This window comes from Monodelphis domestica, chromosome 8 (assembly GCF_027887165.1).
Source record: "Monodelphis domestica isolate mMonDom1 chromosome 8, mMonDom1.pri, whole genome shotgun sequence".
Taxonomy (NCBI): domain Eukaryota; kingdom Metazoa; phylum Chordata; class Mammalia; order Didelphimorphia; family Didelphidae; genus Monodelphis; species Monodelphis domestica.
This window is the reverse complement of record NC_077234.1, coordinates 34,352,277-34,379,021: the sequence shown is the minus strand read 5'-3', so window position 1 is coordinate 34,379,021 and position 26,745 is coordinate 34,352,277. Positions and strand designations below refer to the sequence as shown.

The 26,745-nt window shown below is 42.8% G+C and overlaps 1 protein-coding gene and 1 long non-coding RNA gene across 2 annotated transcripts in view; one reads left to right on the top strand and one right to left on the bottom strand.

The window, feature by feature from the left end:
- The window catches only part of FNDC3B (fibronectin type III domain containing 3B), a 323,317-nt gene that overhangs the window by 154,213 nt on the left and 142,359 nt on the right, over window positions 1-26,745 (bottom strand). The gene's annotated exons all lie outside the window — the stretch shown is intronic.
- Window positions 678-15,826, top strand: LOC103095704 (uncharacterized). Its single transcript, XR_001624364.2, has 3 exons — window positions 678-948; window positions 1,250-1,596; window positions 15,146-15,826. It is a non-coding gene; the product is annotated as an uncharacterized LOC103095704 (long non-coding RNA).

The following is a 26,745-nucleotide window of genomic DNA, read 5'->3' as shown; positions in this document are numbered from 1 at the left end:
GTACAAGGGTCAGGATTTGAACACTGGTCCGGCTCCAAAGACATTTCTTTACGTTGTCCCACATGTCACCTTCCCTCAGCTCTCTGTCAGGTTGGGGATGGGGACTGTGCATGGCTGACAGTTCAGCGCTTGGCACAAAGCAAGTTGACTTGACTCAGGTGGGTGGGGGGAATCTTTCTGGTATATCCACTCAATAAAAAATCATGAAACTTCACAAATTCCAAATACCCATCTGCATAAAGAAATGCATTTCGACCCACTGTAAAGTAATGGACACCAGCATCAGCAAAACAAACAAACTGGATAATTCTCAGCAAAGAAGACCAGACTCCAGAGAGAGCTAACTAGAGGCCCCCATCGGCCCATTCCTAAATGACCATAATGAAACAGATGAATAAAGATGAAAAACCAAGCAGTTTCGCTGCTGAGCCTCCACCCTCCACCTCTCGAAGGTGCGAAGCTTCTGGGTATCAGCATTAAAAATCCCGGTTTGCACCTTTTCTTGAAAAACTGGATCTTATCAAAGAAACTCTCTTTCCGTTTCCCCTCCAGAGTCCTGATTCAACTGCCTGGCTGGGTATTCAGAGTCCCCAGAAGCCATGATTTCACCAAGGAAACGGAGTAGCACAATAGAATGGGTTCCTTAGCAACCCAGTAGCCCAAGTAACCCTGGGCTGAGGCATCAGAATGGAGTTTCAGAGAAGGACGAGCCGGGCACCCGACAGCAAGGGGCAGCCCGTCTCCCCAACAAAGTCCCAGGGAAAAGTGGGCTCTCTTCCAGGCAGTGAGGGCACTCCTGGGGGCTGCCTTCGGGTCTCAGCTCCATCATAGGTACTCAGCTAGCTGTAAACAAGCCATTCGATTCCCCGAGTTTTATCTTCCTTCCCAAACAGAGATTAAGAACCTTGTGAACTAAGGAGAACAGGGCTGTTCTTGGCTTCTCCATCGGTAGGTAGCCGCTCGACCAAAGACCTGGGTTCCAATCAGACCATTTGATAGCATAGCCCTGGGAGGTCATGTAATCTCTCAATGTTCTGGACAACTCAGACCCTAAGTAGCAGGGTAAGAGACTAACTGGGATGGTGGAGGGAGATCATACGAGCACCTCTGCTGGTCTCCTCTCTGCCTCCCTTCCAAAATCCCCAAAATGTCTTGCTTATTAGCCAATGGGCTGTGGGGAGCGCATGAAATGATGTGAGAGCCTTGGAAGGTCTTCAACAGGAAGTAAAAGTCACTTGTTATTTTTCAGCATTAATAGAAACAAGTGCATCGCCTCCATTTGAATGGCAAAGCCCTAAGTGAATTTCTAGCATGGTCAATTCCATGTGAAAACACCCGGATGCTCGCTCAGGCTCTCCTCCTCGACGTGGAGAATTTCCTCCCTGGGAGGTGAATGGTAAACATTCTCACTTGTGGCACGAATGCTTATACATGGAGTTCAAAGAGGCATCCACTGGAAAGAATGGAAGCCCCAGGAGTGGAGACGGAGCTCAGGACACACGGAATGTAGAAGAAAACCTCCAAGACTCCCAGCGAGTCCATCATTCTTTATGAAACGCCTGGGAAATGGACAAAGGATCCCTCATTCACAGACAGGTCAGACTTCCATCCCAGCCAAGCATCTTACTGGCTACTTTTTAGAAACCTATTTCAGGGAGGAATGTCGTCATATAGTGCCTTAAGAAATGGCAGCTGGGAGGGATTCGAGAGATCCAGCCAGCCCTTGTGAAGTAAGGAGCATCACCCAAATCACCCCAGTCATGGAAATGAAAACAGCAATGGATGTGGCTGGGTGCAAATGAACTGCCATAGTCAGCCTTGGTCCAAGGGAAGACCTCATGCCATAGATTTCCCTTCTCTTAATATGGGGGGAGATACAGAATGTGACATTAGCTGATCTTGAATAGGAGGGGGTCCTAAAGAGTCACTCAGTCCAATTCTCTTCATTTACATGAGAGGAAATGGAGGCCCAAGGAAATGAAGTGACTAGCTTATGGTCATAAGGGTAGGTAGGAAGCATGAGGCAGAATCTGAATCCAGGTCCTGTGACCTTCCACTATATGATGTTTCTAGACTCCCTGGCTCAGTCATTTGTGTGTGTGTGTGTGTGTGTGTGTGTGTGTGTGTGTGTGTGTGTGTGTGTGTGTGTGTGTGCTTTCTTAAGTGTACCTTAAGTAACTTCCATAAGAGGTTATCAATAAAATTTAAACACAGTATATACAAAAGGAAATTAAAGTTCAAATCCCACCCCTCAACTTTACTTTGTGAAATTCACAGAAAAGTTTCTCTCAGTAAAAAAACCCAACATGCTGCCATTTAAAGATTGCCACCGTAATTATAGGAGTCACTCGGAGTACTCACAACCTTGTGTACCAATCCCAGCTGGGGGTTCCCTTGGCCCATTGGACAGGAGCTGTGAGAGTTGCATTCTGGGTCCCAAGCATACATCTTTTCTCACCAGCATTTGGTAAAATTAATTGGGGGCGGGGGGGGGGGGGGGAGGGAGAGGCTGTATAATTGAAAATCTGTTATCTTAAAAAAGAACAACATTTCCCGAAATCCCACTGACTTCCTGTTACATACTTCCTGTAGAAAGGGAATAAATGTCCAAGGGGCTGTCCTGCTCCTCCTATTTGGGCATGATGATCAGTGGTGATGGTGATAAGGTGGGGATTTTGAAATGACTAATCAGCCATGGGCACATGGCTTTTATTTTGTATCCTTTTTATTCCTTGTTTCCAGTGATCATTTAATAAACCTCTAAAAATATAATATTTTTATTATTAAGATATAGTTTTAAATTTAGAGTGGTCATGAGACCCCATCAGGGCAAGAATCATCTTCTCTAAATTTCTATTGGCAGTATCTCATCTAAGCGGCTCTGCATTTTACTGCTAAATCAAATGAAGATAGTAAAAAATTATAAATCCCAACAGGTAGAGCACACCTTCACATACTACATATAACTGAATGTTATGTGAGTCACCCATACTATGGAAAGATGGTGAATATAGGTCTAAATTCCTATTCTTTCTCAGGTAAATGCAGTGAATGAGTGAGGCTTGATGCTGGTTCAGTTTTCTTCTCATAACTGAAACCAGGGAGGATAAATTAATTAATTAAAACTGGGAGGGAGAAAATTCAGCACTGAAGGGGGCAGCCTAAAGACATGAAAACAACATTAGATTTCCCAGTTGACCTCACTTTCCTTACTTAATTGTCATCTAACCCATGGTTAAATAACTTCATCTCTTTTTGCCTTAGTTTCTTCATCTGAAATAAAGGCAGTTTGGACTAGACCTTCTCAGGGGGCTTTTCCCAGCTCTCAAATGCTGCGTGTTTCTTCTCCCTTCGGCAGGAAAACGGACATAAAAGGAAATTTACTTTCAAAGTCTTCAAATTTATTATCCATGGCAAGATACATGAATTATCAATCTGTAGCTATGGTGCTGAAATTTAAACGACCTTCCGTTGATTAGGTGATGGGCCAAATTCACCATTCTTTCTTATTAAAGGATAATGAGGTCCATTCATTTTGGGTCCCCAATGCCAGAAGACCTGGCTACTTTACAGTGATATTTGATCCAGATCCAATCAATCTGATTAGTCAATAAGAATTAATTAAGTGCTTCCTCATGTATCTCCCAGCCTAATTCCTGAAGTACAGCAGGCACTTAATAAATCTGTTCCTGCTAACTGGTTGCTCAATGGTAGCTGACAGGTAGCAGGCATAATGGACGGAGAACCGGACCAGAACTCAAAAGATCGAAGGCTGAATCCTGCCCTTGGACACTTACTAACTGAATAACCCTGGATGAGTTACTTAACTTCTCTCTGCCTCCCTGTCCTCAACTGTAAAATGGGGACAATGACAGCAGCCACCTTCCATAGGGGTAGAGAGGATTCAATGAGATAATACATATATATATGGAAAATTGTTTGCAAATCTTAAAGCATTACAGAAAGAGGATCTACAAAGCTCTGTGCCTAGTCTTGGGAACCATAGACAAAAGTTTTAAAGTCCCTGTCCTCAAGGCACTTACTTTCTATCAAGAGAGATACTAAAGTTGATTAAAACATCAATACAAGAGTCAGTGGATGGAGAGCCAGTTGGAAGACAGGAGTTCCTGGGTTCCAATCTAGATTCAGAGCCTTTGTAGCTATGTGACCCTGGACAAGTCACTTAACCCCCATTGCCTAGCCCTTAACACTCTTCTGCCTTGGAACTAATGATCAATGAAATTATCAATGAAATATTGATTCTCAGACAAGATAAGGGTTAAAAAAAGATACAAAGTGATTTGGAGGTGCAGTTTTTTAAAAGCTCTTCAAAGGAGGAATCAGACAACCATTAAGTGATACAGAAAAACTTATCTTTTTTCTCTTTCCTTTTATAAATCAGTCACAGTTTTGAGTTTCTATAGCCATGTTCACCCTGAAGGTGCCCCCATCTCAGCTGATCTAGGAAGCTAAGCATGGTATGGGCAGGTTGGTACTTGAATGGGAGATTGCCTGGGAACACATAAGTGGTGCCATAGAGCATAGATTGCCCAGCCTGGAGTCAGGAAGACTCGAATTCAAATTTGACCTGAGATCCTTGCTAGCTTTATGTCCCTGGGCAAGGCACCTCATCCTGTTTGCCTCAGTTTCCCCATTTGTAAACTGGAGAAGGAAATGACAAACCAACTCATTATTTGCCAAGAAAACACCAAAAGGCATCCTGAAGAATCGATACAACTGAAATGATTGAACAACAACAATACAGTTCTGAAATCAGGGGTGCAGTAATCAGAGGCATCAGAACCGTCAAGAAGTCCACCTTGCCTTGTGGCTAGCCCACTTGTGCTAGGTCATCTGCACCATCTCTTTGCCCTGACATTGAATCCCTTCAGGAGAACAGGGCTAGAGCTAGAAGAGACTAGGGGGAGCCATCTCAACTAATCCTCTTATTTTACAGTTAAGAAACAAAGGTCAGCAAGGTAAAAGTGCCCTGTCCAAGGGTCCACCATGAAGAAGAATTTGAATCCAAGATTTGTGACTCCAAATGAGAGCTATTTTCTTTGCACATTGTGCCATTACTTTGATTGCCAAGTTTTTGCAATACTCTTGCTAAAACAAGGTGGCAGTTCAGATTTCAGTGTTTTGTAACAAAAATAATAAAGCATATTCCCAAATTGATCGTGCCAGGGAGTTGTTTTAGGGGATAACTTTCCCCTTCATATTTTGACTTACAAAGTTCTTCCCTTGCAGGAACCCTCTGAGGTAAGGGGTATAACTATCGTTCCTGTTGTACCAATAGTTTATCTGACAGGTCACGCTGACCCATCTAATACTGGGAGCTTTCCAGTTTTAAAATCAATCCATTGATGCCAAAAAATAAGAGATGAAAATTACACGGGGACTAAAGATGTACAAAATGCTTTGTCGATATGATCTGATTATAGAGGACCACGAATTGGGTGCGGGAAGGGGGTCCTAGCTTTCACCCAATCCATTTTCCTTCTTTTTCTTTTTTAAACCATTTTCTTCCATCTTAGAATCAATACCAAGGCAGAAGAGTGGTAAGGGCTAGGCAACTTGGGTAAGTGACTTCCTCAGGATGTATGTGGGATCAGACTTGAAACCATTATTCCCTGTCTCCAGTTTTGGCTCCCCATCCAGGGAGTCAGCCAGCTGTCCCTCCTTTCTTTTTTAAATGAAGAAAAGCTCCCAGAGAGTGACTCACATAAGGTAAGGGGCTGCTGTGCTTGGAGGCAGCCTCCCCCCACCCTCATACCAACTCCAGCATCAGACTTCAGCCCAGAATTTTCGACTACTGTGTGGTAGGTGCCATAAATGTTCTTTATTCCCATTTTCCAGATTCTCAAACTAACATTCAGAGGTTCTAAAGGGACTCACTCAGGGTCACTTACACCCAGGGTAAGGAGCAAGCCTGGTTAGCCTTCCATTCTAACAGGAATCCTTTTTCAAGATTCAATGGTTGCACCTACAAAATGCACCCGGAGCTATTAAATCCCTGAGCTCAGGGTCAAGGCTGGAGAGATGAGTACAGATGGGAGGGTAAATGGTCCCATTTCTCTCGTTTCTCTCCCAGACTTCCACCTGAAGATACCTGAATTCTGAATTGCTGCTTTTAGAAAGGCTGGAAAGCTCCTCAGGGGTGCAGCCAAAAAGTGGTCACCGATGCCCCACCTCCATTTAGATGTTTCTGGGTTGCCTGTCTACTGGCAAGAATGGCTGGCCCGTCTACACCAGCAATTATATGCTGGAACATGGCTATGAAAATTTTGAAATAATAACAGGTTTCCTTCAGGAAAAGTAAAATCAAAAGGGGAAGAGGGGGGAGAACCTCCCACAAATGTGAACTGAATGTCTGGTATTCCAGCCTGCCACTGACTGGAATGTTGGATCACCAAGATTCTGAACCTCACCCTCCTTACCCCCCACCCTCTGGCAGGTCATGCTGACCCTTCCAATATGGGGAGCTTTCAAGTTTTCCAATCAATCTGATGCCTCCTGGTAAAAATCACCCCCTTTGAGCCCCCCCAAGTCAGATTGTTTTGGTCTCAGCCCTTGCTCTGGAACAGAATGTCTTCTTGATAAAAAGATTTAGGGGGAAACCATGAAATAAAAGCAAAACTAAAGGACATGCACATCCCCTATCCCTGAATCAATGAATTTAGGGTGAAGGACCTTAGAGACAAGCTAGCTTAAATCCTTCATTTTGCTGACCAGGAAATGATGCTCAAAGGTGAACGATAACATAAATGACATCCAGTAATGAATATTCCTATCCATCCTTTATAGATTTATTTTTTTTACTGAAAATTTTTAATTAATTTAGAATATTTTCCCACAGTTACATGATCTTTACAGTTTTCAAAGAGCTTTACATATATTGGCTCATTTAAACTTTTCATCCGCACTGGTTGGGGAATGACTATCATCCCTGCTGCCCTTCCCAATTTCCATATAACAAAACTAAGTCTCAGCCAAAGAGGTCCAGAGATTTACCCATGGTCCCAAGAGAGTAAGTATCAAAGGAAAGATCTGAACCCACTTCTTCCTAACACCAAGTCCAGACCTCCATCTTGGTCCCCAATTGGTGTCCAAGATGAAGTACCAAAGAAGGAGGCAATAATGGAACACAACTGTGACTGTGACCTTATCTCACTGGAAGGACTGTAAGATCATAGCCCTAAGCCAGCAGAGCTCATCCAGAACAACCATTTCCTTCTTTCAGTCATCAATGGCAAGCCACCATGGATATTTCCTGCCAGGCATGACTTCACCCTCTATTCCCACTGCTACTCCCTCACCAGGCAGAGGAGTGAGAAAAAAAAAAGAAAATAAAAAATGAACACCCCTTTCCATCGATCATCTAAAAGCAGCAATTGTCCAAGGGTGGACTGCAGAGTTTCTTTCAGGGGGTTTTAAGCTCAAAATTATTTTAAACACTTCTCCATTTTCCAATTATATGTTTACATAAGGCCTGAATTGTTTTTATATACTTTTACCAAAATGACAGCCGATTGAATGCAGAAACAGATAAGGATCCACCTCAATGAAAATCAAAGTGTCTTCTATTGAGCAAGATTGGCAAATCTCTTTTTTCCAATATGGAAAACAAAGTCATCTTTTTCATGTTTTTGTTCTGGAAAATTTATTTTTCCTTAAAATGTTTTTTATGTTAACAAATAATGGATTTTAAAAATGAATTAATACATAAGTTTTTATCTCTTTCTAATATGGTAACTATTAATAGAGATTCTTGATAATTTTCAAGAGTATAAAGGAGTTTGGAGATCAAAAGTTCTGTGCTCAAAAAATGTTTTCTACCTCTAAAGTTCTATAATACTATAATGTGAAGGCCAAAAGATGTTACATAAATTCCACTTCAAAGTAAAGCAAATTTGGGGACAGGGACAGATTCTCCAACCAGCTTCTTCCCAGCTCCAAGGCATGTTTTCTCTCTGGGCCTCAGTTTTCCCATTTCTACTACAATAAGGTAGCTGGACTAGATGGCCTCCAAGATTCCTTCCAGTTCTAAATCAATACTACCAAAAGCCAAGGATTTTTGCTGAAATCAGTCAAAGGAGGAAAAGTGGCCAGTTATGTATCCTGGATTCCAAATTGACAATGTTTTCACCCTTTTTTGGGGGGTGAAAAGCATTGACCTATGTCTGCAAACACAAATCCTGAAGAGCAACTGTCCTGGGGCTCTTCATTTGTTTCTCTTTCCCTCCTCTCATTCTTCTTTATTTTTCTTTCTCTTAAAAAAGACTTCACTCTGCAGAAAGCAGACTGCCTCTAATGTGCCCATCTCTAGATTTCTCCATCTTGTCAGAACTTGTCCAAGAGACAATGTAATCAGCTTTCTGTGATTTCTCCCCAAGTGTGGCAAAAGGGTGGTGTTTCAAAGTTGAAAGCCTTGCCACACATGTAGGGAAATGCCTTTCCTCCCCAGTCTGTATTTCTCTTACTATATGAAAAGCTCAATCTTTCCCATGGCCATGGCGCCATCTTTTTTGACTATTCAGGGACCTTGAACGATGGCTAGCATTGAAATAGCCCTCAAAATGCTTTCCAAATATGATCTCATTTGACAATCACAATTGCCCAGGGAGGCAGGTCCTCTTATTATCCCCATTTTACAGATGGAGAAAACCAAGGCAAACAAAAGCTAAATGACCATATTTGAACTCCTGACTTGCTTGTACTTAGCCAAGTGCCACCTAAAAAAATACTCAGAAATGAGACATTATTTCAACTTCTTTTGGCATGATGAATATTAACAGAAGTGAGAAAGGAGTGTTTCTTACTGTTATATTATAAACAAATAGTTTGTGTTTTGAGAGGCAGACTGATGGTGTTTTCAGGGCAAAATAGACAGTCAGTATGGAAACTGAAGAAATTCCTGAAAGGGAGGAATTTTTGTCATTTAGATCATTTTTACCACTGAACTCTTGTCACTTATGGCAATTAAAAAAGAAAGTTTTAGATGGATGGTTGATTATCTAAGGAGTACTATGTTAGGCTGAAGAAAATGGGAATAATCAGCTATATAGAGAGAGGAGGCTGAATGAGACACAGTCTTTGGCTGCGCCACTGGAAGCCACCTTACATTCCTTTGGTCAGGGGGCAGCCAGGAACGGCATGAGTGGGTCTCCCAATGGATAGGCTCACTGGATGCCCATGAATGAAAGCATTCTAGCTTTTCATTTGGGCTGGCTCAGAGTATTTTCCCTATCAATAGCACCTCCCTCCCTCTCAGCCCTGTGTTTAAGGACTTTGTATTTATTTGTATTTATTCTGTATATCATTACATAGGGACTTGCAGTCATAGGAATGAGACTGTAAACTCATTCAGAGCAAGGATATTTCCTTTTTATTTGTGTCCCCCAACCAGCAGGGAGCCCATACCAGAAGGAGCAGTGAATAAAGCTTCTTGCCTCGGACACATGGAAGGGGAAGCTCATTGGTGGTCTCAATGATAGCGGATGTTCCCTCCAGGGAAAGAGTGGGACTCAATCATGCCTGGCTTTCTTTTCTTTTTTTAAAACTCCCTTACTTTATGGCTTAGAATTGATTCTGAGTATCCATTCCAAGACAGAAGAGAGGTAAGGACTAGACAACTGGAGTTAGGTGACTTGCCCAGGGTCACACTGCTAAGAAGTGTCTGAAGCCAGATTGGAACCCAGGACCTCCCATCTCTGGATGGGGCACTGAGCCCCCCAGCTGCCCCCATGCCTGCCTCTTTTTTTCTTATAGGATGCTCCTACAGCCTCCCATAGATTCCTCATGGAGATCTATCCAAGGTACAGAAGGCAGTCCATGTGGGTTCTTCCCATCTCTGAGTTCCCAATGGAGCACCCAGGTTATCTGCTGGCTATCATTATCTCCCCCACCCCCCAGTGGCATTCTCTTTGCCATTTTATCATCATCATCATCATCATCATGGTTTGAAATCAATGTGCCCCAGCTGGTTCACAATACCCTTTTTTGCTCACATACTGACTTGGAAAGAAAAGAACAACATTCAACACTTTAAAATGTTTGTTTTACAATTAACCACCCTGGGATGGGGCAGCTGCGTGGCTCAGTGGACAGTCTCAAGTCTAGATACAGACGGTTCTGGGTTCAAATGTGGACTCAGACACTCCTCAGCTGTGTGACTGATCCTGGGCAAGCCACTTAACCCCCACTGCCTAGCCGTTACTGCTCTTCTAACTTGACACCAATGCACAGTACTGATTATAAGGAAAGAGTTTTAAAAATAAATGAATAAATAAAAACAATGAACTCTCCTAGGAAGTGATAGATCCAGGGTAAAAGCCATTCACCTTCCCCAACACAGTTCATTCATTGTAAATAAGAAAGAATCAAATTGGACTTTTGTTTTAGGCTGTTGGTTTTATTTAAAATCCACAACCCCAGACTCAGTCTTTCTTTCTAAAAGTTAAAAAAGAAAAAGCCCAAGAAAAAAGGGATAAAAGCAGGTCATCAAATAGAAAATACATGCACAAATCTGTACAAAGTTTCCTTCCTTGATTGATGTCCATATACGATGCCGACATGGTTCAAGTTTCATTTATTTTGCTAAACTAGTCAGTTTGTAAACTGGAAAAGAAAAAGTGGGTTGAGGACCAGAGGTGGATGGGGAGGGGAATGCAACTCATGTGGGAATTCCTTTGACAAGTTGCAAGAAAGTTATTTTGTCCCTCTCTTCCATTCTGTCCCTTCCCCTTACTTCTCCCTTTCCAACTCCTCTTCTCTCTTCATTACCATAAAATCTCAATGGCACCCAAATTGCTCTTCACTAGAAAAAAAATGCAATGTAGCCTGATAGGCATTGCTCAGCTCCCTTCAGTTCTGGCAGGAGGGCTCCAACTCTATCTTAGATGTTGCTTACGCCATCTATTAAACATGGAAACTGCTAATATTTGGCCATAAGTCCTGATTTGAAAAAAAATTCAAATTTTTGGTGACTATCACCACAAGAAAGGGAAGGAAGGGAGAGAGGGAGCCCGTTTGGATCTTATAATTTTGGGAAATTAAGAAATTAGGAAAATAAAATGGACATTTAAAAAAAATGTGGAATTTTCCCACAAAGAGAAAGACAAAGGAAGCATCCATGGTTAGAGAGTCTTTCCCGTAGCTAGACTATCACACTCAACTGTAAAGACTGACTAGGCACAATAATGTTTAACTGGAAAATGCCCATTTCCTTCATTCCTATGTGTCTGGTGGAAGGACCTCCATGTGGTAATGAACCTCAGAGAGCACACACACATATATAGACACATGTGCATACATCTTGCATGTTATAGCAGAAATGCCCAAAGATTTCTCCTTTTTCCACGCTCAGTCTAGCTAAACTGTTCTGTATTATCTGCCCTTCATCTTAAAGCAGAAGGAATGAGTCCTGACTTTGGAATTGGTGGACCCAAGTTCAAGTCCTGCCTTCCTCCATCTCTGAGTGACATTGGGCAAATTGTTTAATTTCTCATCTAGAAAATGAGCCAGTTGGATGACGGGGTCTCTGAGATCCCTTCCATCTCTGAATCTCAGAGAGTTTGCCTTCTGAGCTAACAAGTTTTCCCCTCCTGATTTAAAGAGGGAAGGGGTGAGGGAGAGAAGAAAAAAAAGAACTAAACCACAGTCAACATGCCAATTCGAGTGGTTTCTGCTTCCTTGACGACGGGGGACAAGGACACGGACCCAACATAGCAAGGGGGAACGTGGGACCGTTCTTGCACCAAGTGACAAGCTCAATTGATCTCTGGAATGATCAGCATGCCTCGAGTGACATGGGGGTTTTCTTCCCCCCTTAAAAGGGCGGTCTGTGTGTCTGAGTGTGTATTTTTCTGGTTGGTTGTTTTTGTTAAACTGAGTCCTAGAACTGCTTTCTGAAACCCTGCAGTCAGAACCCCAGCCGGGCACTACGACCCTCCTTCCTGCCTCGGCTCGGTTTACAACCTTTGTGGGGCTATACAAACCCAGCACAGAAGCCCTTTTGTGCAGAGGTCCCAGACGGACCTATCTCCATGCAGTCATTGGCAAAGTCCTCCAAGGAGGCTCTTTCTTTCGAGACTGAATGCAGCCGGGGTTTTAGCTTACAGTCGACGGAGTCAGGCATTTCACATGAGAACAGGACCCTCGGCTGCAGGAGCATAAAGGCAGCTCTGGGATTTGCATCCCAGGCTGCTGTTTCGGGATCTTTTCACCAGTTCTTAAAAAATGAATCCCGTGACAGGACGGGCAAATATCAATTTTCACAGCTGCAAAAAGCATCACCTGAAAATGACTTTGAGATGTTGTACCCAAGCAAGATGCCGACTCTCCGGAAATGGACCAGACCTGGGTAAATGGTGTGTCTTGTCCTTGCACAGGATGGGAAATACAGGGATGACACATGTATGTGTGGAGACTTATTATACACCTATAGGGACGAGGGCTGACTGTAAGGTCATTGGTTCAAGGAATTCCTAAAGGAAGGGTCTTCCATCCCTCCAACTTATCTGAAATATATTCCTTTAGGGAGTCCTAGGCATCACAGCACCAGAAAGAAGACTGGAACCCAGATTCCCTTAACTTCAAGGCCAACTCTTTGGCCATCATGCCACTCTTCTCAATGAGAAATACCATAAAATATATAATATGATGCAGATAAAAATACCATAAGATATGTAACAATGTTATGCATATATACACATTGTAAAATATATAACTTTGTATAGATTAATACAATAAAATATATAACAATATATAAAAGTACTGTAAAATATGTAACAACAAATGTATAAACCATAAAATATATAACATTGTATACATAAATACCATAGAATAGGTAACATAATATACAAAAATACTGTAAAATATGTAACATTATATATATTCCATGAAACATGTAACAGTATATACTGTAAGATAACATATATACACACCACAAGGTATATAACATTATATAAATACCATAAAATAATAACACAATATATAAAAAATATTATAAAATATGTAACATTATATATATATTCCACAAAATATATAACAGTATATATACTGTAAGATAACATATATACAACACAAAATATATAACATTATATATAAATACCATAAAATAATAACATAATATATAAAAATATGTAGCATTATATACATACACCATGAAATATATAACATTATACATATACACCATAAAATATATAACATTGTATATACAAATACCATAAAATATATAACATAGTACATAAAAACACTGTAAAATATGGAACTTTGTATATATAGAGAAAAGTATATAACATTGTTGTTGGGGTTGTGTGCATCTGCCATCAGCAATGGGGACATTCGAAAGGATTCTGAAAGGGGGACTGACTGGGTCAGGCCCATGAATGAAGGTTCCTCCAACAACTGGGCCAGAGACAGGAAAACCAGGCAGAGGCTTGGAAGAGAACGGGCCGGGGCAGAGAGGGTGAGGAAGTGGAGCCAGATGGGAGCGGGGGGATGGCAGCAACCCTTGGCAGTGGGCTGGAGGTGGGAGAGGGATGAGTCAAAGATGACTGAGGTTTTAACCCTCGGGGCAATCAGCACAAAATACCAGTCAGGAGGGTGGGGGAAGACGGGAGTTCAGTTTGGGACAGGATGAGGCAGAGGAACTGGCCAGACTTCCAAGGGAAGGCGTCTGTCTAGCAACCCCAAAACAGCCACAGAGGCACACAGATAACTGAGAGGGATTCTTCGACAGAATTCTTCTGCCTGGTTAACTTGGTGTTTGTTATTCTGGGAGCCAAAGGAGAGCCTCCCACAGGTGGCTCCATTTTCCCCAGAATCTTTCAGTAGAAAATACCAGCCATGAGTCCAAAACGACAGGCATGGTGGTGGCGGTGACAAGGACACGGAGCCTACTCTAGGGGAGAGCCCTGGCTTTGAATTCCAACATCACTGGCTGCATGACCTGGTGCAAAATGAATACAACGAGCTTCCATTTTCACATCTATAAAGTGGGTTTCAAACAGCACTTACCACACCCGACAATGATGAGGTCCGAATGAGATAAACAGACACAAAGCACCTTTGAACTGTATAAAATATGTTACGATTTTCACAGTCGGTCATTGGGTTTTTCTGCCTTTTGCTTTTCAGTATTAGTGAGGCCTGCCCACTGGTCATTGATTGCTTACAGTCCATTTTGGTCTGTTTGCACATAGTTCTAGGAAAGAAAGAAGGACAAGACAGGGAGGGGAAAAAGAATTCTAGATTCCAGATTGAAACAGGCTCCACAGAGTGCAGTCAGCGAATGGACTTGTGGCTACAGATTGTTTAAACCTCTTGGTGACAAAGGCAGGGTTACAGATTCAGGACTAGGCAAGGCAGAGAGCTCCAGGTCAAGGCGGATGGGATGGGGTAACATTCCTCGAGACTATTAGATAATCCACGGGGGAAACCACAGGTTATCCTGAAGGCATCTTGGAATGCTGCAGAGGTTTAATTTGGCCTCAGCCTCCCTGGACAGGACTCCAAACTTGGTTTCTCTCTGTTCTTTCCACGTGACATTCCATTGTCCATGCACTGGCTTTCCCACATACCTAGAAGGTTCTCCTTTCCAATGGGACAGGAGCTGCTTCCCAGCCCACTTTTTCAGCCACGTCTATCCCATAATACCCTTTCTGACAGGTTGGGAAGATGGCCCAAAGTGGGTGAGACTTCAGGAAATCTGATGCAATGGAAGGAGAGGGACAAAGACCATTCCAGAATTAGGGAGCAACACGAGGCACAAGTGAGAGCCTGAGGTGGCTGACATCACCCTGCCAGTCCCCCCTTTCCAAAAGAAGTTTTTCATGAGCTTAGCCCAGTCACAGAAATCTGGATATCTGCAGCAAATCGCAATTAGAACTTGGAAAGGATTCATTGTAGCCTGTTTTACAAAGAAGAATCAATGGCTCAGAGTGGGGAGCATGGTAACTACTTCCAAGGGCCCAAAGAGAAGGGCATAAAGGAGGGGAGCCTCTCCTCTTAACTGAGCCTGGGTCCATTCTGCCCCCCCTTCCAAAAGAGTGGGTGTCAGAAAGTCGGTCCCCAGAGAAGGATTTTCTGGCTGGATTATCCTGTGTATGAAATTGTTTTTAATTATTTTGTCTTACTGCAGCGGCCAGGAAATCTGTGACTCATCCTGGATATTCTTCCAAGTTGTGCTCCAAGGATCTCACACAAGTCCCTGCTGTAAACAACGCTGGCCTGCTTGAAAGAACATTCCTTTCCTGCATGCTGAACCCCAATTTCAGTTTGAATTTTTAATAAACTTATCTCCTGGTTGCTCTCCTGACTCCTCCCAGGCAGCCACTGGCCTCATTCTTGAAGGACTTGGGAAGGCTCCCAGGTTATGTATGTTCTGGAGGGCAGCAAATTCCAGAGGACCTCTTGGGAAACCCTCTGGCCTCCCCTTTGAAGCCCCAGTGTGCCCCTCTCTTGAGCAGGCAGCAACACAGAGCCCAGTGTTCCCACTGGAGGGAAGGAGCCCAGCAGACAGAAAGCCTCAGAGGTGAATGGTCTGGTCTGCTGGAGAGAGACCTCGAACACCGAAGATTTATTCTGAAGGCAAGCTGGAGAAAGGAGGATTGTCTGAAGCAAGGCAAGCCCTTCAGGATTTCTCGTGGAAGGGAGGATGAACTCGCATGATCTGTCTTAACTGAGAAAAAAGCAGCCCAAGTTTCTTCAGTGTCTAAGAGAAAAACTATGTAAATAGTGAAATATTTGATGGTTATCAATATAAACACAGATACACAGCTGCTGGGTGACAGAATAAACCAGAAGGGTCTGAAACTCGTAATTTTCTCAGCAAGACCAGCTTTAACTCCCTTAACCTGAAAGTCCTATGACACAATATTGAAAATATTTTGAAATGAAACAGTTTTATTCCAGATCAGAAGGCCAATGAAGAGAGGCAAGAGTAACTCAGATTTAGCATCAGAAAAATTTAAGTGTATATTATATTATCAAGTGGATTTGAAAACAATAAAATAGAAATATGTAAACATCCAATAATTCAGGTGAATGGGGTGGGAAGAGCAGTGGATTTTAGAATCAGAAGAGCTGGGTTCCAATCCTGTACTACTACTTGTTATGTGACTGGATGGGTCTTTTTGTTTCTCTGAAACTTGTCACATTTCTAAATAATCCCCAAGGTCCCATTCCAGTTCAGAGTCATTGATTCTATGAGCCAAGTTCTCCTTCTGAGTAGTCTAGTTTTCCCTGCCTAAAGTTTGCATAAAGTGCATTTGAAGGATAGGCTTCATGTTCAGAGAGGGGAGATCTTGATCTACAGTTGTAGTCTTTGTCATCCCAAACCATTCTTCTGCTAGCCCAGCTATTCCCTCTCCAGGTTGGTCCTTCCCTCAAAATTGACTCTAATCTTCTCTTCGCTCACAATGACCACACATCACACCAATTTCCTTCCTTCTTCCTGGGTTGCTTTTTTCCCCACTCAATGAATTTGTTGGTTTTTATTCTTATGGGAAAATTGGAAATTTCCTCCACTAAGGCAATTGGCTATCTTTTTCTGTAACACAGTTTTAGAAAGTTGCCTGGGAACAGAGATGGTTAAATGACTGGCTTAGGATCTCACTAACTAACAGATGCCAGAGGCAAACACATGTAAAGTCTTCCTGGCTCCAAAGATTGGCCATCAAACACCTCTGTACATAATGCTGCCTCTAGGGTTGCCAGCTCTGCAATTTAATGAGTATTTATTAGGTTGGGTAGTCACTCTAAGACAAGTTCTGTGTTGGGTGTGGAGGCACATAAAAACAAAAATAAATCAGTCCCTGCCCTCAAGTAATCAACATTTATTGGAAGGAAGCAACAAACAGATGGAGAAGTAAATAAAAATATGAACTAAGTAATTTCAGATTTCTCGGTTGAATTAGCCTACCAAGCAAAGAGTATAGATTTTCTTTTTTTGAGGGAAAGGAGAGCTACAGAGATGGAACATTGGATAGGACATTAGATACTGCCACAGTTTTGCTTATACATTTTTATCTTTGCCATTCCTTGTAGGTCCAGGTCTTTAGTACAGTGCCTTGTGTGTAATAAGTTACTGTTTAACAAAGGCTTTGAATTCAAGAGAGAGATTTATCAAGAAATCACTGTAATGTACAAGATCAAAATGTATCCTAGAAGCCTTTTCAAAATGGCGGTGTCCAATTCCATAGTCAATCTGTGTCTCTGCCTATGAGACCGTAGGCATCTTTTCTTGACTACAGTTCCTTTAGGAGCAGATATTCCCATGGCTAAAGAAGGGCCATTTTCTTAGGTCACAAGAAAGGCAGAATTTCAACCCTAAAAAAGGTCACTTCTCTTTCAGGGTCTCCCTACCCCAATTCTAAAATGAAGACATTAGATTAGATGGCTTCAATGGTCCCCTTCCCTCTCTAAATCCCATGAAGCCATGTTTCTTTTGCCATTAACATTTTATTATTTCATAACATAGAAGTATCCTGGTATGGTAAAAAAAATAATGACTGAGGACTCACATGCCATGGAATCTGCCTGCAGAGAAATCACTTAGCTAAGCCAATTTCCTCACACTTAAAGGAGATGGATCAAGATGGCCTCCAAAATCCTAATTTATGATCTTAATTGGGTTTAGAGATCCTAACCAGTTCCAACAATGCTTATGAGGATCACTGCCTCTTTGATTCCCTCCACTAGGATTCAGGGACCATTTCTGAATCTTGAAGCTCCAGAATCCCTTTTGTAGGGGAAGGAAATGGGACAGATATGGATCTTCCTGCACTGGATGGGGGGGGGGGAATGGGAGATTTGAGGGGGAGGAACCAAGATCAAACACCTGCAGCCAATCCAGAAGAAGCCTGCCCTAACTTGGTGATAATGAGTAGGCTTTGGGGTGCTTTATTGGACTTGAAATTCATGAAAGAACAAGCTTGATTGGTTCTACCACCTTGTTTATTTTGCCCTAACTAAATATAACAAGCCATTTGGAAAAAACAGAATTAGGAGAAAGAGTGTACTGTATGAGGACTGCAGATGAACACAGAAGGCATTCTTCCTTCTCAAGCCATCAGAAAGTTAAAAAAAAAAAAAGACCACACCTATTCCATTCCAAGTCAATAGGCCAGCTCAACTCTTCTTATCCAAAGAGTGAAACAAAAATTGAGATCTTAATCAATAAGGGTGTTCTCTCTCTCTCTCTCTCTCTCTCTCTCTCTCTCTCTCTCTCTCTCTCTCTCTCTCTCTCTCTCTCTCTCTCTCACACACACACACACACACACACACACACACACGCTCTCTCTCTCTCCATATCTATCTATCTATCTATCTATCTATCTATCTATCTATCTATCTATCTATCTATCTATCATCTATCTATGGGGACCTCACTGTTGAAAAATCTTGACCTTTTTTCTCTCAAGTTGAAATATGTTCCTTAATGACCTACTTGGTACATCCAGAATGAAACAGATCCAGGGTGATGTCCATCCCCCAAACCAAAGCCTTTTCTGCTTAGTGGGACCTTCCAGAACTTTCATTCAGCTGGCACTGCCTTGAAAAATCCAGGCCCCCCTCTACCCCAGAATATAGCATCCTATCAGGAAGACTATAGCAAGGGCCTATAAACCTCTTCTTTCTGCCACCTAAATTATAACCACATCTAGCATTTGTGTAATTCCTTAAGATGTAGAAAATGCCTTTATATCTAGTATCTCAAAAGATCCTCACAACAAGCAGGTGAGGTAGGTGCTATTATTGTCCCTATTTCCCATTTCAGAGATGAGCTAATTGGAGCTGAGAGACTTACAGGACTGATATAAATGAAACAATAAATATACCAAGAGCACCATCCCAGATGAGTGCCCAGGGACCATGAACACAAGCACTGCTCAACCTTCTAAGTACCAGACAACTTATGATGTAGGGCAAGTCTCTCTCTCTCTCTCTCTCACACACACACACACATATATATATTTGTATATATCCATACATGTTGATTGATGGATGGATAGACAAGAGATAGATATGAAGACAGAGGGGGGGGTGGGAGGAAGGGAAAGAAAGAAAAGAGAAAAAGAAAGAAAGAGAAAGAAAGAAAGAAGAAAGAAAGAAAGAAAGAAAGAAAGAAAGAAAGAAAGAAAGAAAGAAAGAAAGAAAGAAAGAAAGAAAGAAAGAAAGAAAGAAAGAAAGAAAGAAAGAAAGAAAGAAAGAAAGAAAGAAAGAAAGAAAGAAAGAAAGAAAGAAAGAAAGAAAGAAAGAAAGGAAGGAAGGAAGGAAGGAAGGAAGGAAGGAAGGAAGGAAGGAAGGAAGGAAGGAAGGAAGGAAGGAAGGAAGGAAGGAAGGAAGGAAGGAAGGAAGGAAGATTCAAGGATGGACAGAGACAGAGAGGCAGAGATAGACAGAAAGATGGATGAATGGAAGCATAGACAGATAAATAGAAACAAAGGAAGGACAAACAGACAAGTCAGATAGTGAAAATTCTAAAGGGTTTAAGGCAGACCCAGTCACTTAAGTACACCCAGACAGAGGGAAAAATTCTGAGATGAATGCAGAAGTGAAAAATAACTCTAGACAGCAAAGAATGTTTCTGTTGACATAGTTTCCTCCCAAACACCTGAGAATTGACAAAGCCATACAGGTGAAGGGCCTGTCCTTAGCTGCCACCATTAGAGAAATAAAGCTGATCCAAGGGGCTGCAGACTTCTGGCATTTTGACAAGGTAAATAAATGCAAACAGACTCTGTCCATGAGTGGATCCAGAATCCTAACTTAGAAACCAAATTTATTTCCATTTCGTTCAAGCATTAGGTGTCCCATGCCAGGGACTAAGGACATAAGGACAAAACGGAATCAGAGAGATTTTTCATCCTGTGAAGCAGGGAGAAGCAGTTTGGTAACCGGTGTCAAAATATAAACCTAGAACTGAGATCCCTTCTCCTTTCATAGGTCCAGGATCAAGCCAACGGCACCAAGCCCAGGAGCATTTCTCTTTTCAATGTGCAAGGTTAGGCTAATACTTATTGCACTTGAAATCATAGCTGGCAGGCTCATTCTGGATGGCTGGCACACTCCAGCCAGAACCCATGATGGAATTTTGGTGGCTTCTCCACACTGGCAGCCACATCAATCTTGTTGGAGCACTGAGTACCCAGGAAAAATGGCACTTCAGGATCCCCTAGGTATAACTGGTGCACAAACAGGCTGATGCCACGATGCCAAGGGCCCAAGATTTAAAGTAGGGAGAAACAAGTTGAAATCCAGGATCTGCCACTAACTCAGATTTCCCTTCTATAAACTGGGGAGAAAGCTTGAAATCTTTGATTCTGGCTTTAATTTCCTTATCATTGGTCTCTCTTTCTACTTTGATCAATGGATAGAAATCACAGAGAAGCAAATCTATATTTCCTCCATATAAAGGAGGGGGTCAGGGGCAGCTAGGTGGCACCATGGATACATCACCAGGCATGGAGGCAGGAGGTCCTAGGTTCAAATCTCACCTCAGATACTTCATAACTAAGTTACTTATCCCCCAGTTACCTAGCCCTTGCTCTTCTTCATAAGAGTTGTTACTAAGACAGAAAGTAAGGATAAGAAGTAGGAGGAGGAAGAAGAAGGAAGAAGGAAGAAGAAGGAGGAAGAGGAAGAGGAAGAGGAGGAGAAGAAGGAGAAGGAGAAGAAGGAGGAGGAGGAGGAGGAGAAGAAGGAGAAGGAGAAGAAGGAGAAGGAGAAGTAGTAGAAGAAGAAGAAGGGGCTGCTGTGGGGAGGGGAGTTCTCCCTCACTGGAAGACTTCAAGCACACTGTGAATGTCCCCTTCTTCCTTTTCTGATATTTTATGGGTTTCTTTTCCATACAACCAAATTTGATGGATTGGAACTTTTTAAAGCATCACTACCATTTCTCATTTGTGTCATTAGTATGGGGCCCCCTTAGATCTTTCCAAACTTTGGGTTTATAGGATTCTTATGAAGTCATCAAATTGGGATTTGAATTCTTTTCTTCTGAGTATTGATCTAAGTGCTCTTTCCACTAGACCCACAGGAGGACAAATGTCTTTAGGACCCAGTATACTTTTCATAATCATTGTTTTGGACCAAACCAAAGATTCCTATATAAAATGTAAAATGCAGAAATACTGGAAGACTCCTTAACAATTATGGGAAAACTCTGCCTCTCTTTTAATGAACCCAAGAGAATACATTAAAATTTCACGGAAAAAGAAGCAAAGGACTGAAAACAAAAAAATTCATCTCCATGAAATTCTCCCCACCAGATGGCTGTGGCTATTCCAAACACCTTTTGTGAAATCCACTGTACTCCAGGAAAGTGAACAATGCTTACATGATTAGCCACCATCACAATAAGATGGTGGGTAGCCATTTTTCCAACTAGTGACCTTTAGGCTTTCTATACCTGACTGCTGGATATAAATACAGTAAATTGATCCTTATTTGAACTAAATGTGGTACACCCATTACCTGAAAGAAAAGCATATCTACTGGAGAGATTTTTAAAATGGAAAAGAAAAGGGAAGGGCCCCATCTCCAAGCAAATGACAATAAAATGGCATCTCCCTAATTATACAAATTAGTATTCAACTACCCTTTAAAAACCTGATTTCATTTGTGAAAGTTGCCTTCTGCCTTTTTCTTCACTCTCAGCCAGATCTTTATGAATCTTTTTCTTTGCTCCCAAACCCTACATACATGTACTCATGTTTTATACACACGCAATACAAATTGGGCAAATTTTCTTTGGCAGATTATAATTGATTCTTAAAATATTCCCCTTTCAATGAGACATTTATAAGAAACCTCCTAATGCTAAAGCTCCTCCCATCACACACACACACACACACACACACACACACACACACACACCTACCACAAACCATCAAAACAACATGCCTTTCCTTTGCCCAAAGAAAGTTCTTCATCCCAAATTTGTAATCTAAGCAACTGTGGATAATTTATAACACTCTTCTCAAAAGAGACTCAAATACCAGAGAAAAATCAGACTGACGGGTAAATTATTATTATTTCTAAGGATAATGTTGATGTTCAGTCGTGTCCAACTCTTTGTGACCCCCTGGACCACAGCTATCCATGGGATTTTCTTGGCAAAAATATGGAAATGGTTGCCCAATAAAGGGATCCTTTGGAGGTGTGAAGGCACCTTGTTGCTGGGCTTCGAATGCCACTTCAGGGAGAGATGGAGGCTCAAGTAACTCCTCTGAAGGAACTTGCTGGGCTTGCTCCCTCTCCCAAGACTTTTCGCCAAGGCTGGTGAGAGCTTCAAGTCATGGTGGGTGCGCCTTCCCATTGGGGGGAAAGGCAAGCCATGAGCAGACATCTGCTGTGGATTCCTCTTTCCTTCTGAGCCCAGGGCTCTGATTCTGCTTTCCCAGACCACAATTATTTTCATGGATGCTGTGTTTGGTCATCTAAATTTCTAAAAATGTGCTGCCCATCAGCTAAAATTTCTGCAAGCCTTTGGGTCTGGGGCAAGTGACCAGTCATGTGAAAAAGGATCTCCTGGAGGACCATAACCTCAAGGATGCATTAGAAGGAGGGAGACCCAGCTTCCATTTTCCACTCGACTTGGGAGATGGTGAGATTCCATTTCTGGGGCTAAACTTGTTTCCCTCCTCTTTAGGAAAAAAGGGAAGGAAGGCAGTCAACCCCAGGGGCCCTCGGCTATATAAGCTATACAAATGGGGGAGGTTCGCAGAGGCTACCTCCAACCGGGGTCTTGAACCATCCTTGTCTCCTGTGTCACTAACAGAGAAACTCGTCTCTCACTCAAAAGTTTTCAGTGGCTCCCTCCTACTCACAGGATAAAACACCATTTCCTTACCATCTGACTTGGCAGCCTCCTTTCTCACTACCTCCCCTGATACATTCTTTGCTCCAGCCAAACCACTTGCTATTCCCCCAAACGAACGACTAGCCTCTTTCCCAAAGCTGTCTGGCCTTGATGCGTGAACACAGTGAACACATACCATCCCCCAAGCCCAGAACGGACCTCCTGCCTCTTGCCCTTCTTGCCCCTCTGGAGACCTTCCCTCTTCCATCCAAGCCCACTGGAGATGCCACATATTCCAGGAAGCATTCCTGGATCCTGGCAAACAAAAACACTCCCTCCCTCCCTCCTCAAGAATTCCTAGAATGCTTTTTCTGAGTCTCAGCTTTAATCCTCTCATTCAGGACCTCCTTTCTTACTTAACTCTTATGTAAGTCATGCCCTGCCCCTCTCCCAGTGCTCACTCCCCTAGCAGAATGTAATTTCCCCAAAGGGGAAAGCTATGTGAATTTTAACACCCCCCCCCCCAAAGTGCCTAAGAAACTTTTAACTCAACTATATGGATTTATCACATCAATCCTAACCTGTGTGGTTAGAAAAGCTAAGACATTGGACTTGAAGTCGGGAGTTCAAATCTCACTTTAGCTAACAGCTCTGTCACCCTGGGGGAAACCACTCATGATTTGGTGCCTCAGTTTCTCAATATGTAAAATGGGAATGAGGAGTGACGTTGAGGCTTGATAGCTCAAAAATCCCTCTGAGTTCTAAAGGGGGTGATTCTGGGATCTTCAAAAGAACCTTCAAAGCATAGACTCCATGATCTTTGTCTCCTGCAAAAGTGTTGAATTTCAGCTCTCTCTGGGAGCAGACAGAATGATGGGTATTGATAATACATGCCTAATCCTGTGTCCACATGATTCTGATTTCTTCTACCAATTCTCTATATTCTGAAAGCATCTGATCCAGGCAAGATGGAGATGCTGAGTTTTTAGGGAGGGTATAGACGTCTATTTAAAATGTTCTTCTTGAATTTTTACGGATCAATGTTCCATCTGGGTGACTAGAAATATTCTAGATTCCAGCTGTTTCCTGCTTGATTAGTTCTCCAGGATATTTTGGCTTTTTCTTTTTTAAAAAGTTTAGGGAAGTACAGCTGGGGCTTGCTGGTTCTGAAGACTGGAGAACCTGGGTTCAAATTTGGTCTCCTAGCTGTGTGACTCGGAAAATCTTTTTTTTTTTTGAAAATTTTATTTAATTAATTAAGAATATTTTCCCATGGTTACAAGATTCATGTTCTTTCCCTGCTCTCCCCCAACTCCCCTCCCGTAGCTGAAGCACAATTTTTATGGGTTTTACATGTGTCATTGATCAAGATCCGTTTCTATACCACTAATATTTTAGGCAAATCATTTTTAAGCCCATTTGCCTAGCCCTTGAGTTGTTACTGAGACAGAAAGGGTAAAAAAGAAAAATAAAAGCATTTCGGGGCTCGTCATCTATCAGTCCATGCATTTTAACTATATGCTTTTTTTTTCCAAAATCCACTCAGGCATCCACATATTGCTTGTGACCTTCCCATTCTCTCCTCCAATGAAGGCTCTGGAAGGGCAGAGACCGCCTGGGTCCCTCCAGAACAGGCACTGTTTCCTTTCTCTTACTAGGACTCTAGCTGACTAAACCAACAGTAGGTGAGTGCACTGACGAAACGTTTGCAGATTTTTCACACCGATCCAGTTGAGGCAGGCAGCGGAAAGACGGGAAGACGACAGACTGGAATGGAGTGGAATCTTTAGCGAGGACAAAATGAAATTTTGAGGGGAAAGTGATTTAGCATTTATAGAGCAAGATGGGACACCTGCTAGACAGGGATGGGAAGAGTCAAAAATCCATCCTGAACTTGGGTTTTCAGGGCTGCATCAGGACCAAAGCACGGTGAGAAATGGCAGAAATCTCACTTATTTCTTTTGAGACTAGGGGGAATAATAATCACCTCAATTCATAGGTAAGGGGCATTGATGAATGAGGTCATGCAAGGGGGATGGAGTGGGCAGTCCCATCTCGCCAAGGACCACTCTGTGGTCTCCTCAGCTACCATGCGTGACTCTGTCAAGGCGTTGTGTCCTGATGGCTCCCAGCATAAAGCCAATGACCCAAAGTCTTCTTCTGGTCAACTTTATGACATCAAAATCGACCCTGAGGCGGCACTGGGGGGGGGGGGGGGTTAGGGAGTGTCAGCCTTCAACACCGCGAATGGATCAAAGGAGACTTTAAGCAAAACTTCTCTGTCTATAATTGGAATCAAATTAAAGGAAATTAAAACAATTACGGTAAAAGCTCGGTCCTGTTCCAAGTGGGGGCTCTATTTAGGACTGCAAGGGCTAAGATGGGATGACATGTCCCAATGGAAGAAAAAGAAGCAGTGAGGCTCGGATCCGGACAAATGGACACCTCCTAGTTTTTGTTTATCAGCTGGCCCTACACGCGTGAAATCCAAAACACCTGTAATCTGTGGTTCATTTTTGACTGTACAGTCCACGTGTGATGGGGAAACTTCAACCCACAAATAGCCGACAGCTCCTCTTCTTAGAAACTGGAGCTCCATCGAGGCTAACCACGGAGGGGAGAGAAGCGGCCAGGGAAGAGCTCATCCCATCTTCACATTCTGGGCTTCCGGTCACTATGGGGAGTCTTTCAGGGGGAGCACCTCATTTTATAGTGGGGAACCCCAGGCCCAGAGGGCTGAAGCCATTCCCTCAACACCAAGCGGGGAGTGAGTGGTAGAGCTGAGGGTCAACCCCAGTAGTCTGGCTCCACCTCCAAAGCATCTTCCATGGCTCCAGCAATTCCAGGGGCAGACAGAGCAGGAAGGAAGGACCATTCGTGGTCATCGAGGCCAACCCCGTGAGTTACAGGGGAGGAGACTGAGGTTATTGAAGTGATGTCGGACCACACAGGGACAACACGGAGTCCTACATGGGACTCCTCTGCTATCGTAGCCTTTGCTGGAGACCCCACCGGCCTCCTGGACATCCTCATTTCCCTTGAGGACATCCCTAATTGTTCTGAATCTTCCCTCTTGATGGGGCCAGAATCATTCTCTTCAGACCTGCTGCTCCGTCCCCAGCCCTCAAAACCAATGTAAACTGGCACCGGCAAAAGTAATCCTCACCCACCGCCATCATTCTTCCTCTCCAGAGGCCATCCAGGGTCTGCCACATTCTTTGGGGCAAATTAATTCTTTGTGCACAGGAATTATTGACTTCTTGAGGACCACATGAATAGGGCTAAGGACTGGGATCACGCTGATAACTCAACACAGGGGAATACTTTCTAGGCATTATTTAGTGTCATGTATAATTTGTGGCAGTGAGGTGGCACAGCCTGGAATCAAGAAGACCTGACTTCAAATCTGGCCTTAGACTCTTACTAGTTGTGAACCTGAGTAAGTCAATTCACTCTGCTTGCCTCAGTTTCCTCATCTGAAAAATGAGCTGGAGAAGGAAGTGGCAAAGTAGCTGTGTTGACCCTGGGCAAGTCATTTCATCCTGCTTGCCTCAGTTTCCTCATCTGGAAAATGAGCTGGAAAAAGACATGGCAAACTAGCTGTGTGACCCTGGGCAAGTCACTTCATCCTGCTTGCCTCAGTTTCCTCATCTGGAAAATGAATTAGAGAAGGAAATGGCGAACCACTCCAGTATCTTTGCCAAGAAAATCCCAAATGGGGACGCAGAGAGTCGAACATGATTGAACCCTGAGAGCATCACAATGTCCAACACTCTGAATGTACTAAGCAGAATGCGTCCTACACAGCGGGCACTTAATAAAGTACCTTAAATGACAATAATTTGGTTATTGTTGTTCAGTCTTGTTTGACTCTTCATGATACCAAAATGATTTTTTAAAACCCTTTTATTAAGGGTTATTAATGGTTTATGGGT